Source organism: Cebus imitator, unplaced genomic scaffold (genome assembly GCF_001604975.1).
Source record: "Cebus imitator isolate Cc_AM_T3 unplaced genomic scaffold, Cebus_imitator-1.0 Scaffold356, whole genome shotgun sequence".
Lineage (NCBI taxonomy): Eukaryota > Metazoa > Chordata > Mammalia > Primates > Cebidae > Cebus > Cebus imitator.
In genome coordinates this window covers 1,868,059-1,878,536 of record NW_016107671.1, presented here as the reverse complement: position 1 = coordinate 1,878,536, position 10,478 = coordinate 1,868,059, and the positions used below count along the sequence as shown (strand labels likewise).

The 10,478-nt window shown below is 42.0% G+C and overlaps 1 protein-coding gene across 3 annotated transcripts in view; it reads left to right on the top strand.

Moving 5' to 3' along the window:
- Positions 1 to 3,637: 3,637 nt before the first annotated feature.
- ZNF790 (zinc finger protein 790) overlaps positions 3,638 to 10,478 on the top strand; it is a 20,068-nt gene continuing 13,227 nt past the window's right edge. Inside the window, exon 1 of one of the 3 annotated variants that reach the window (XM_017506455.2) lies at positions 3,638 to 4,020. The gene's annotated coding sequence lies outside the window, so the exon portion shown is untranslated. Of the gene's footprint in view, positions 4,021 to 4,048; positions 4,168 to 10,478 lie in introns of those variants that run through there. The other 2 variants (XM_017506458.2, XM_037730633.1) reach the window with 2 other exon arrangements.

Here is a 10,478-nt window from a genome sequence, read left to right as displayed (position 1 = left end):
TTAGTAGAGACGGGGTTTCACCATGTTGACCAGGATGGTCTCGATCTCTTGACCTCGTGATCCACCCGCCTCGGCCTCCCAAAGTGCTGGGATTACAGGCTTGAGCCACCGCGCCCGGCTCAAAGTAGTTTTAAAAAGAAACCCATCATAATAGATGCATATGGGGAAGATAAATAGTGAAAGGGAAACTTCTTTTTCACTATAATCTTGTTTAAATTTTTTAAATCAACGTGATGATTCATTTGAATACAAATGTAAAATTAAAAAGCTGACAGAAAGGGGAGCTAGCAGGACATGGATAATTTTTTAAGCTAGAAACTTTCGGAGGTGGTAGAGGTTGCTGAAATATGATGGCAGGAAGTATATAACAACAGGAAATGCTGATGTAAAATATAACCCTGAAGCTTTTAACAATGGCAGAAAAGGCCAGTCACGGTGGTTCATGCCTGTGATCCCAGCACTTTGGAAGGCTGACGCCAGGGGATCACTTGAGCCAGGAGTTTGAAACCAGCCTGAACTGCATACTCTCTACCCCTCCCCGCAAAAAACCCTGTAATCCCAGCACTTTGGGAGACCGAGGTGGGTAGACCAAGACCATCCTGGCCAACATGATAAAACTCCACCTCTACTAAAAATACAAAATTAACCGGCATGGTGGTGCCTGTAATCCCAGCTACTTGGGAGGCTGAGGCAGGAGAATCACTTGAACCCAAGGGGTGGAGGTTGCAGTGAGCTGAGATCATACCACTGCACTCCAGCCTGGGTGACAGAGTGAGAATCCGACTCAAAAAAACTCCCAAAACAAGGAGACCTCCTCTTTCAACTTTGGAGGCCCCCTCCCTCTGTCTTTATATGGGGGAGCTTCTTCCTTCTGTCTTCTTCCTTCCTTCTTGCCTATTTAACTCTCTGCTCCTTAAAACAAAACAAAACAAAACAAAAAAAATTTGGACTACAGAGAAGCGATCCATGCCTAATGTGCTCTGTTCCTTTCCCTAGAAGTCACCAAGTAGGGCAGAACTTTCCAACCTTCTAATCACAGTTTGGTTGCCCTATCCTGTGGTTATGTAGGGACTTTTCTAACATCGCCTCATTAACTCAGTTGTGGTTGAAAGTGGTTTGTTATGAACAATAAAGACATCTTTCACATTTATTACTCTGGTGCTGTTTCAGGAACTGAAGTGTCTTAGTCCCTTAGTACTGCTATAACAAAATATCTGAGACTAGGTAATTGTAAACAATAGAAAATTATTTCCCACAGTTCTGAAGACAGAGTTATGCAGCCATAAGCCAAGGGACACCTGGAGCCATCAGAAGCTGGAATAGGCAAGCAAGGATTCTCCCCTAGGGCTTTCAGCAAAAATAAAGCCCTGCTGATGTCTGGATTTTGGACTTCTGGCCTGTAGATCTGTAAGAAAATAAAATTCTTACATAATTTGGTTGTTTTAAGCCACCAAGTTTATAATAATTTGTTATGACAGCCCTAGGGAAGGAATACACAAGTAGCCCCCTGAAGATTCTAACTTAAAGGATAGGTTTATTTCTCACTCACCTAAGAGTTTTCAGTTTAGTGGGACACTTGAACTCTATTTACCTCCATCCTCATTTTTCCTTTATTTTTTAAATTTAATTCTGCATACATTCAAAACCCCAGAGGAGCCGGGTGTGGTGGCTCATGCCTGTAATCTCAGCACTTTGGGAGGCCGAGGCGGGTGGATCACGAGGTCAAGAGATCGAGGCCATCCTGGTCAACATGGTGAAACCCCGTCTCTACTAAAAATACAAAAAAATTAGCTGGGCATGGTGGCACAAGCCTGTAGTCCCAGCTACTTGGGAGGCTGAGGCAGGAGAATTACCTGAACCCAGGAGGCGGAGGTTGCGGTGAGCCGAGATCACGCCATTGCACTCCAGCCTGGGTAACAAGAGCGAAACTGCATCTCAAAAAAAAAAACAACCCCAGAGGGCAATATATTACTTTGTGCAGTCAACATTCGTTTATATTAATTCACATATTTACTCTTTCTATTGCTATTCCTTCCCTACTAAATTTCTTTCTTTTCCTTTTTGGAAACAGGGACTCTGCTACCTAGATTGAGTGCAGTGGCATGATCATGGTTCACTGCAGCTGCGACCTCCCAGGCTCAAGTGATCCTCCCACCTCAACCTCCTGAGTAGCTGGGACCATAGATGTGTGCCACCACACCTGACTAATTTTTGATTTTTTGTTGAGATGAGGTCTCGCTATATTGCCCAAGCTGGTCTTGAACTCCTGGATGCAAATGAACCTCCACCTTGGCCTGCCAAAGTGCTGGGATTACTGCTATGAGCCTCTATGCCCAGCCTACCTTTCTTTTTGTTTCATCTGAGATCTTGTTCTTCTTGAAAAATTCCATTTAGTATTTCTTTTACTGGAGTGCTGATGGCAATGGATTCTCATGGTCTGTCTGAAATGTCTTCTTTTCCTTTCTTTTTTTGAAGGAGATTTTTGCTAACTATAGAATCTTTTTTTTCCTCAGAGTTTTGATGAACTTCTTGAACCTATGGTTGCTTTGTTTAATCAGTTTGGGGAATTCCTTACCATTATCTCTTCAAATATGATTCTTCTCCATGCTCTCTCTACTTTTCTTTTGGGACTTCAATTATACATACCAGGTTGCCTAAGGAGGGGTGAACCAGCCCAGGTCAGAAATGGAGCAGATCAAAACTCCCGTGCTGATCAGTAGTGGGATCACACCTGTGAATAGTCACTGCACTCCAGCCTGGGCAACATAGCAAGAGCCTGCCTAAAAAAAAAACCAAAAACCAAAACAAACAAAAAGTACTTATAGAACTTAAAAAAATTAGTATTATACTAATCAAGACAGAAAATTTGTACAATTTGATTGTATTTATATATATTTCAAAGAGAGACTGAAACTATTAAAGAGTCAAGATATTAACCTGAAGGTGAGCTGGGGCTGGTTATCAGAAATGATCACACAGGCTGGAGTCAATTTGTTCTTGAGATACCAACATTTGTGTGGCGTTTTACTGAACTTACACGTTTTATGCACTTCGAGTATTTTGTTTCACATTAAAAAAAAGAAAAAACTATTTTAATTACCTGATAAATTTGCAAGTACTGAAAAAAATTACTCCTCTGTCAGAAAGTTTAGATGTAGATCTAAATAATGTATATCTAAAAGAGAAGCAAATGAAAAAAGCTAGCAATTGTGTACTTCAGCCAAAAGAATGGAATGAATAGAATTTACAAAACAATACTAATGTGACTATAAACATTAATTGAAAACAAACACTTTAAGGACGATTGGAGGATGGCAATAAAGTATTAGGAAGAGTTCTCATGGATTCCTCGGCAGGGGACCCCCGTAGGGCTGGGCATGTAATTGTGTCCCTTGGACCGTTTTCCCTTCGTTCTACCCCAGGTTAGTACTTGCGGAATAAGAGGTATCCACCCAGCCTCACCGAGGCTCAGACAGAGACGGGGCAGACTCGTCATTCTCTTGGCACAGTCTTGTAGGACTTTCCCGCCACGCCACTTGGGTGAGAGGCCCACGCCCTGAACTGCTGAAAACAATCGCACCATCCCGCCGGGGCATTTCGGCAGCGTTCCAGGCGCTGCACTACATTTCCCAGGGGCCGTCTGGGCCAACGCTACTTGCAGCCTAAGATGGCCTGGGGTCACTGTTCTATTCCCATGGCTGGGCGCAGGTTTGCAGAGGTAGGGCAGCCTACAGGCCGCCGCTGAAGCGTGCTAAACGCGGCCTGGAATGCTCGGAAGCTCTCTACCGCAAATGTGAGCGGTGTGTGGGCGATGGTTTTTGCCTAGCGAGGTGATAGGGCTCAAGTTCAGGGCCGGTTAATGGAGGCCAGGATATATCGGACTGTTAAACGCAGCCCAGGCTCCGGACTACATTTCCCAGAGTGCACCGTTCCCCCGGCAACTTCCTGTCAGCGCTCTGTCCCTTTCGCAACGATAGGGAAATAGGGGAACCTTTCACCATCAAGGGACGGCAGGACAGGGTGAGTAACTCTAAGACACAGAAGCTGAATGACTCGGGAGGGCCTGAGGCCGGGGCTGAGGGGAGTGAGGGGTAACGTCTTTGGAGTCGGTGGCTTTGCCTGCGAGGGAGCGTCGGGGCTAGCGATCGCAATGGGAGCCGTCGGGGCGTGAGTGAATGTGATGCAGGAGCGGGACGTGGGGGTGACCGCGATTGGAGCTTCTGGGGTCTGTGTATGTGTGTACGTGTGTACGCGCACGCGACGGTGACGGGTGCTGTGTGTGACCATAATGGACTATTTAAATGTGATTCTATGTACTTGATTATGACTGCATCTCACGTTGTGCGTGACCGCCTCCGTAAAGGTGGTCATAGCCCCCGCTATGGGTCCGAAAACAAAGAATTGAGCTTTGCGTTGAGTGACAGGCATAGTCCTTAGTGAATGTGTGGGGAGCAGTTTCTGTGCTGGCTGGTAGCTGGATGGAGTGGGGCAATCTAGAAGGAGGGGAGAAGAATGGGAGACAGTGTAGACAACGTATTTCAAGAGTTTCTCTGTAAATTAGGACAGAGAAATGTAGCAGCTGGTCGGGGTAGAGGGCTGGGGAATAACAACCAATCAACATGCTGTTGGGAATGAGCCGTGAGAGGAGGGAAAAGTCCAGGCAAGAGTAAGTAAACCAGGCTCATCTGTGTGGGTGTGGTTAAAAAAATGCAAGAATTTTTTTTTTTTTTTTTTTTTAAGAGTAATAGTCCTGCAGAGAGCAAACCATGAGCTCAAGATTTCAGAGACAGAGGGAAAATAGTCTGTGTTTGGTAGAGATCAACAAAAGTGAGATGTGGTAAGTTTATATATAATCTCATGGCAGGAAATTCAAAACTAGAGTTTGTGGAGGAGGGGAGGAAGAAAGGTCTGAAGGTAATAAACAGCAAGGAGGCCAGCCATTTGTTCCATTTTCAGGCCCACTGGTAAGAGGCTGTAGCCGGGGAAATGTTGAGAGGGCTGCAGAGTCCTCTGGATAGATTCTGGTTTCTGTTAGACTCCGAATGTAAAGGGCACGTTCAAGGAAGTGGTTGACGATAAAAGAGGAGTTGGTTGTTAATGAATTATGAATTCCATTATGAGGGCATACAGGAAGAGTGTTGAGAGTTGGGGAAGAATGAGAAAAGGGCACAAATGGGACTTGATGGAGTACAGTGTCTGAAAACAGACAGTTGACTAGAAATTCTGGGGCTTCTTACAGTAGATAAATGTAAATCCAAGGTTGGAATGACACTTATTCTGGTTGGATTCAAGTCAGTTTTGGAGAGATAGCATTGGGGTAATGAAAGATGATTTCTTGAGTGTGAGAAACAACCTTACCCATCCAAACCCAAAGAATGGACTCAGAGACCCGGAGAACAGCAAAAATGAGACTTTTAATGATGGTCTTACAAGATTGTATGTCTGATAGGCAGGCACACCCAGCACAATTTCAACAAGCAATTTATCCCCTATGACATAAATAAAACTCAGCCTATGAGAAACCAGGGGAGTGCACAGGTTCCTCCCCTGATTTTTCATAGGCTGAGTACTATGGGGTCAGTCTTCCCTGACGTGGCCTATTGATTGTTGGGTAGGAGCTTCAGGTGTTGTTTTTAGGGTTGTCTTGATGTATTTTGTTGCAGCCCACAATGCATTGCAATCCTAGTTAGCTCAGGGGTTTATTAAGTGTTTGACTTATGACCTAAGTAGCTGGGCAGGCTGATAAGAACAGACAAAACGAGTTATTTTTCAGGCTAGCAAAATTTCATCTTACACGAAACTTCTTTGGCTTGGGTGAAGGCAAGTAAGGCGGGAAAAGGCCGGGAAGCGGGAGGCTGACAAGCAGGCATCAGCTATCCAAGCAGGGGCCTAGTTTATCCTGTTTCTTCTGTAGTTTGCTTAACTAAGTTGATTCAAGGCACTTTGTCTTGGAAATGGACCACTGTATACATTATTTCCTTCATCAAGTATCTCTCAAAAAGAGGGAAGCTTAAGATAGAAGCCATAAAGGTGATTGAGGTAGGCAGAATGATGGCCCTGCAACCAATATTCACTTCCTGATCCCTGGAACCTGTGACTATGTTACCCTTATATGGCAAAAGGGACTTTGCAAAGGGGATTAAGTTTAAGAACCTTGAAATGGGGGCGATTATCTTGTTGGACCCAATACAATGACATGGGTCCTTAAAGTCAGTGAACCTTTCCTGGCTGAGTTTAAAGTCAGGGGGAGGTGTGACCATAGAAGAATGGTAAGAGAGATGCCACCTTGCTGGCTAGATAGAGGAAGTGGGCCTTGAGCCAAAGAATGTTGGTGTTCTCTAGAAGCTGGGAAACAGAAGAAAATGAATTCTATTATGTTGAAGACTTCCAGTAAAGTACACAGGTCCCCTCTTCACTGATAATATAATTTACAGTTTTGCTATATTGTGTTACTTTTAAACTTTGGAACTTAATGAACTTTTATTTATGATCTAATATACGGTCAGTCTTTAGTCACTTTTTGTCTTGCACTTGATTTGTCTTGGATTGAGAGAGGTGTATTAAAATTCTCTATTAATGAAATTTTATTTCTTATATAACCTGTAACTTTTGCTTTATGAAAGTTGTTGCTTTATTAGTTGATATACAGATATTAATGATTGTTATGTATTTATTATGGGTTGCAGACTTTGGTGTGCTCAAGATCATGGCCTCTCATTTTTTTGTTGGCATTTGCCTTGTAATATGGTGTGTTTCTCCCTAATGAAACTTTTTATTGAAGTTTATCATACATACAGACAAGCGTATACATGATAATAAAATCAAACAAACAGGCTGGGCGTGATGGCTCACGCCTGTAATCCCAGCACTTGGGGAGCCCAAGGCAGATGGATCACGTGAGGTTAGGAGTTTGACCACATGATGAAAACCCGTATCTATTAAAAATACAAAAATTCGCTGGGCATGGTGGCGGGCACCTGTAATCCCCCCCGCTACTTGGGAGGCTGAAGCAGGAGAATCGCCTGAACCCAGGAGGCAGAGGTGTCATTCAGCCGAGATCATGCTATTGCACTCCAGCCTGGGTGACAGAGCGAGAGTCTGTCTCAAAAACAAACAAACAAACAAACAATACAATCAAAACTATACAGCTTAAGTGAATTACTACAGAGGGAACACCCATGTAATAAGCACCCAGACCAAAAAATAAAATATTACCTGTACCCTAGAAGTTCCTGGTTCTGTTTGGTCAGTAGCTCTAAGTAACCACCATACATCAATTTTGTCTGTTTTGGACTTATATATATGCAGAATTATATAATGTGTACTCTTTTATGTTGGCTTCTTTTGTTCAACGTTATGTTTGTGAGAGCCATCTATATTGTGTTTTGTTTTCTTTTTTTGGAGATGGAGTCTTGCTCTGGTTCTGTTGCCCGGTTGGAGTGCCGTGATCTCAGCTCACTGCAACCTCCACCTCCCAGGTTCAAGCAATTCTCCTGCCTCAGCCTCCTGAATAGCTGGGACTACAGGTGCACACCACCACACCTAGCTAATTTTTTGTATTTTTAGTAGAGACGGGGTTTCACCATGTTGCCCAGGTTGGTCTCGAACTCCTGGGCTCAGGCAATTCTCCCACCTTGGCCTCCAAAAGTCCTGGGATTACAGGCGTGGGTCACCACGCCGGGCCCACTCACTCTCTTCTGATGAACAGAAATTGCTTTTTAAAATTAGTCTGATCATTATAATTTTTCTCTTATGGTTTGTACTCTCTGTATCCTATTCAAATCTCTGCTATCCCAAAGGTATAAAGATATTCTGTATTTTCATCTAAATTTATCTGTCACACGTAGGTATATAAACCTGGAATTGATTTTTGTGTATGTCATGAGAGGAAATAATGATTTGTTTTCCTCATATAAATTCACTTGACCTAGCACCCTTTATTGAAAGACCATCCTTTCTACCAGTCTATTTATTTGCTCAGAAATCCACCTTACCTGATATCATAGCCACCTGAGCATTATTTTGATTGTGATTTGCATGGTATATCACTTGCTATCCTTTACTTTTAAGCTTCCTATACCACTATATTGGGGTGAAACTGACATCTTGAAAATTATCAGCCTTTCATCCCATGAATGTGATAAATTCTTTTATTTGTTTAGATCTTCTTTAATTATTTGTAGTAATGTAAAGATTATTTGTAATCTTATAATAAATAATGTAAATTTGTAGAAATTTGAATTTTTGCCGCTAAGTGCTGTCATTTTAAATTTAAATTTAAATTTCCTACTTTTTGCTTGTATGTTAGAATTTAGTTGACATTTTGCCCTGACTTTCCATTGGTATTCAATTTTTATTTTTGGCAAGGTCTCATTCTTTTACTTAGGCTGGTCTCAAACGCCTATCCTCTAGCGATCCTCCTGCCCTGGCTGTACTCTTCAACTTTTCTAAATTTCTTCCCCTTCATTTTCAGCTTTAAATGACACCCTTTATCTCTCAGTTATCACAAATGGGGCAATCAGTGAGCTAGTCTATTGTCTCTTCTCTAACCTTCATTTCTATATTAGTTATCTATTGCTGTAAAACATGTTACCGTTAAATAGCAATAAATATTTATCTTAACACCATTTTGTAGATCAGGAGTTCAGGAGTGGCTTAGCTGAGAAGTTCTCTGGCTTGGGGTCTCTTGAAGTTGCAGCCACACTCTTGGCCAGGGCTACTGTCATTTGAAGGCATAACTGGGACTAGAGTATCACCTTCCAACAAGACTCTCACGTGGCTATTGGCAATAGACCTCAGGTTCTCACCATGTAGACCTCTCCATGGGGCTTCTTAAATGTCTTTATGACATGTTATCTGGCTTTCTCCAGAGCAACAGGACAGCAAGAGTGCATAAGGTGGAAGCCACAGTGTCTTTTATGACCTATCTCATACGCTATCATTTCCGCAGTATATTATTGGTACACAAGTTAACCCTATTCAGTGTAGGAGGCAGCTACACAGAATACCACAGACTGGGTACCTTTGGGGCCATCCAGGATGCTGGCTACCATAATTCCACTCTCACTATTTTATTTAGATTTGCATTTAAATATGTTCAGCATCACTACTATTCTTTTGCTGAAACTTTCACTATTGTCTTTTTTGTGGCTGGAGTACGTCTTCTAGTAGTTTCTTCTCAAAGAGCTCATGTCAACAGTATTTCCTAAGTTGCATCTTAAAACTCCTTATATCCTTTATACTTGAATGACAGCTTGGCTGGATATAAAAATGTTTTGACTCCCTAATTTGTTTTTTTCACAAGTATATTGGAAAATTTACCCCACTGTTTGGGTACTGAATTTAGCAGTGGAGAAATCTGATGACAACTGGATTTCCTTTTTCTTATAGGAGACTTGATATATATATATTTTTTTTGAGACAGAGTTTCGCTCTTGTTGCCCAGACTGGAGTGCAATGGCGCGATATCGGCTCACCGCAACCTCCGCCTCCTGGATTCAGGCAATTCTCCTGCCTCAGCCTCCCGAGTAGCCGGGACTACAGGCACACGCCACCATGCCCAGCTAATTTTTTGTATTTTTAGTAGAGACGGGGTTTCACCATGTTGACCAGGATGGTCTCGATCTCTTGACCTCGTGATCCACCCGCCTCGGCCTCCCAAAGTGCCGGGATTACAGGCGTAAGCCACCGCGCACGGCCGAGACTTGATATTTTTATCTTGATTTCCCCATGAGTTTTAGTCTAATATTTTATTAGTTAATGTTTTAGTATTATTTTGGGTCATTTTCACCTGTAATATGGTTTCTCTTTTCATCATGTTTATTTACACTTCATTTTGGAAATTCTTCTTGAATATTAAAACTATAGTTTTAGATATACAGCTAAAACCATAATTTTAGATATATCCTCTTAATTTTGATTTCATCTTTAGGGGCTCTGCTTTTTGCATATTGGATCTCTGTTTTCACTTTCATTTCTTCGAATAATTTTCATCTTTTTCTATGTTAAATTTTGTTCTGTTCATTAATTTCTGTATTCTTTGTTCCATAATATACTTTCTGTGGTATTTGTCAGATCTTATGTACCTTGTAGTTGATTTATTTATTTATTTATTTATTAGAGACGGGGTTTCACTGTGTTGCCCAGGCTAGCCCCAACCTTGAACTCCTGGGCTCAAGCAGTACTCCAGACTCAGTTTCCCAAGTAGCTGTGACTACAGGCACATGCCACTGCACCTAGCTGGTTTATCCTTCATTTCTAATGTGATTTTGCCTATTTTCTCTTTCAGTCTTGAAATCTACTAACTCCCATCTATGGTCTCTCTGTTACTTTCTCCTCTTTCCTGAGATCATAATTTTTGCTTGTGGTCTTGGTTTAGAGCTGCAATTACATCATACTTTTAAAAAATTCAGATTGAAATGTTGGGTAATAATTTTCATCTTCTCTGATTTTTTTAGTGGGTTTTTTTTTTTTTTTTT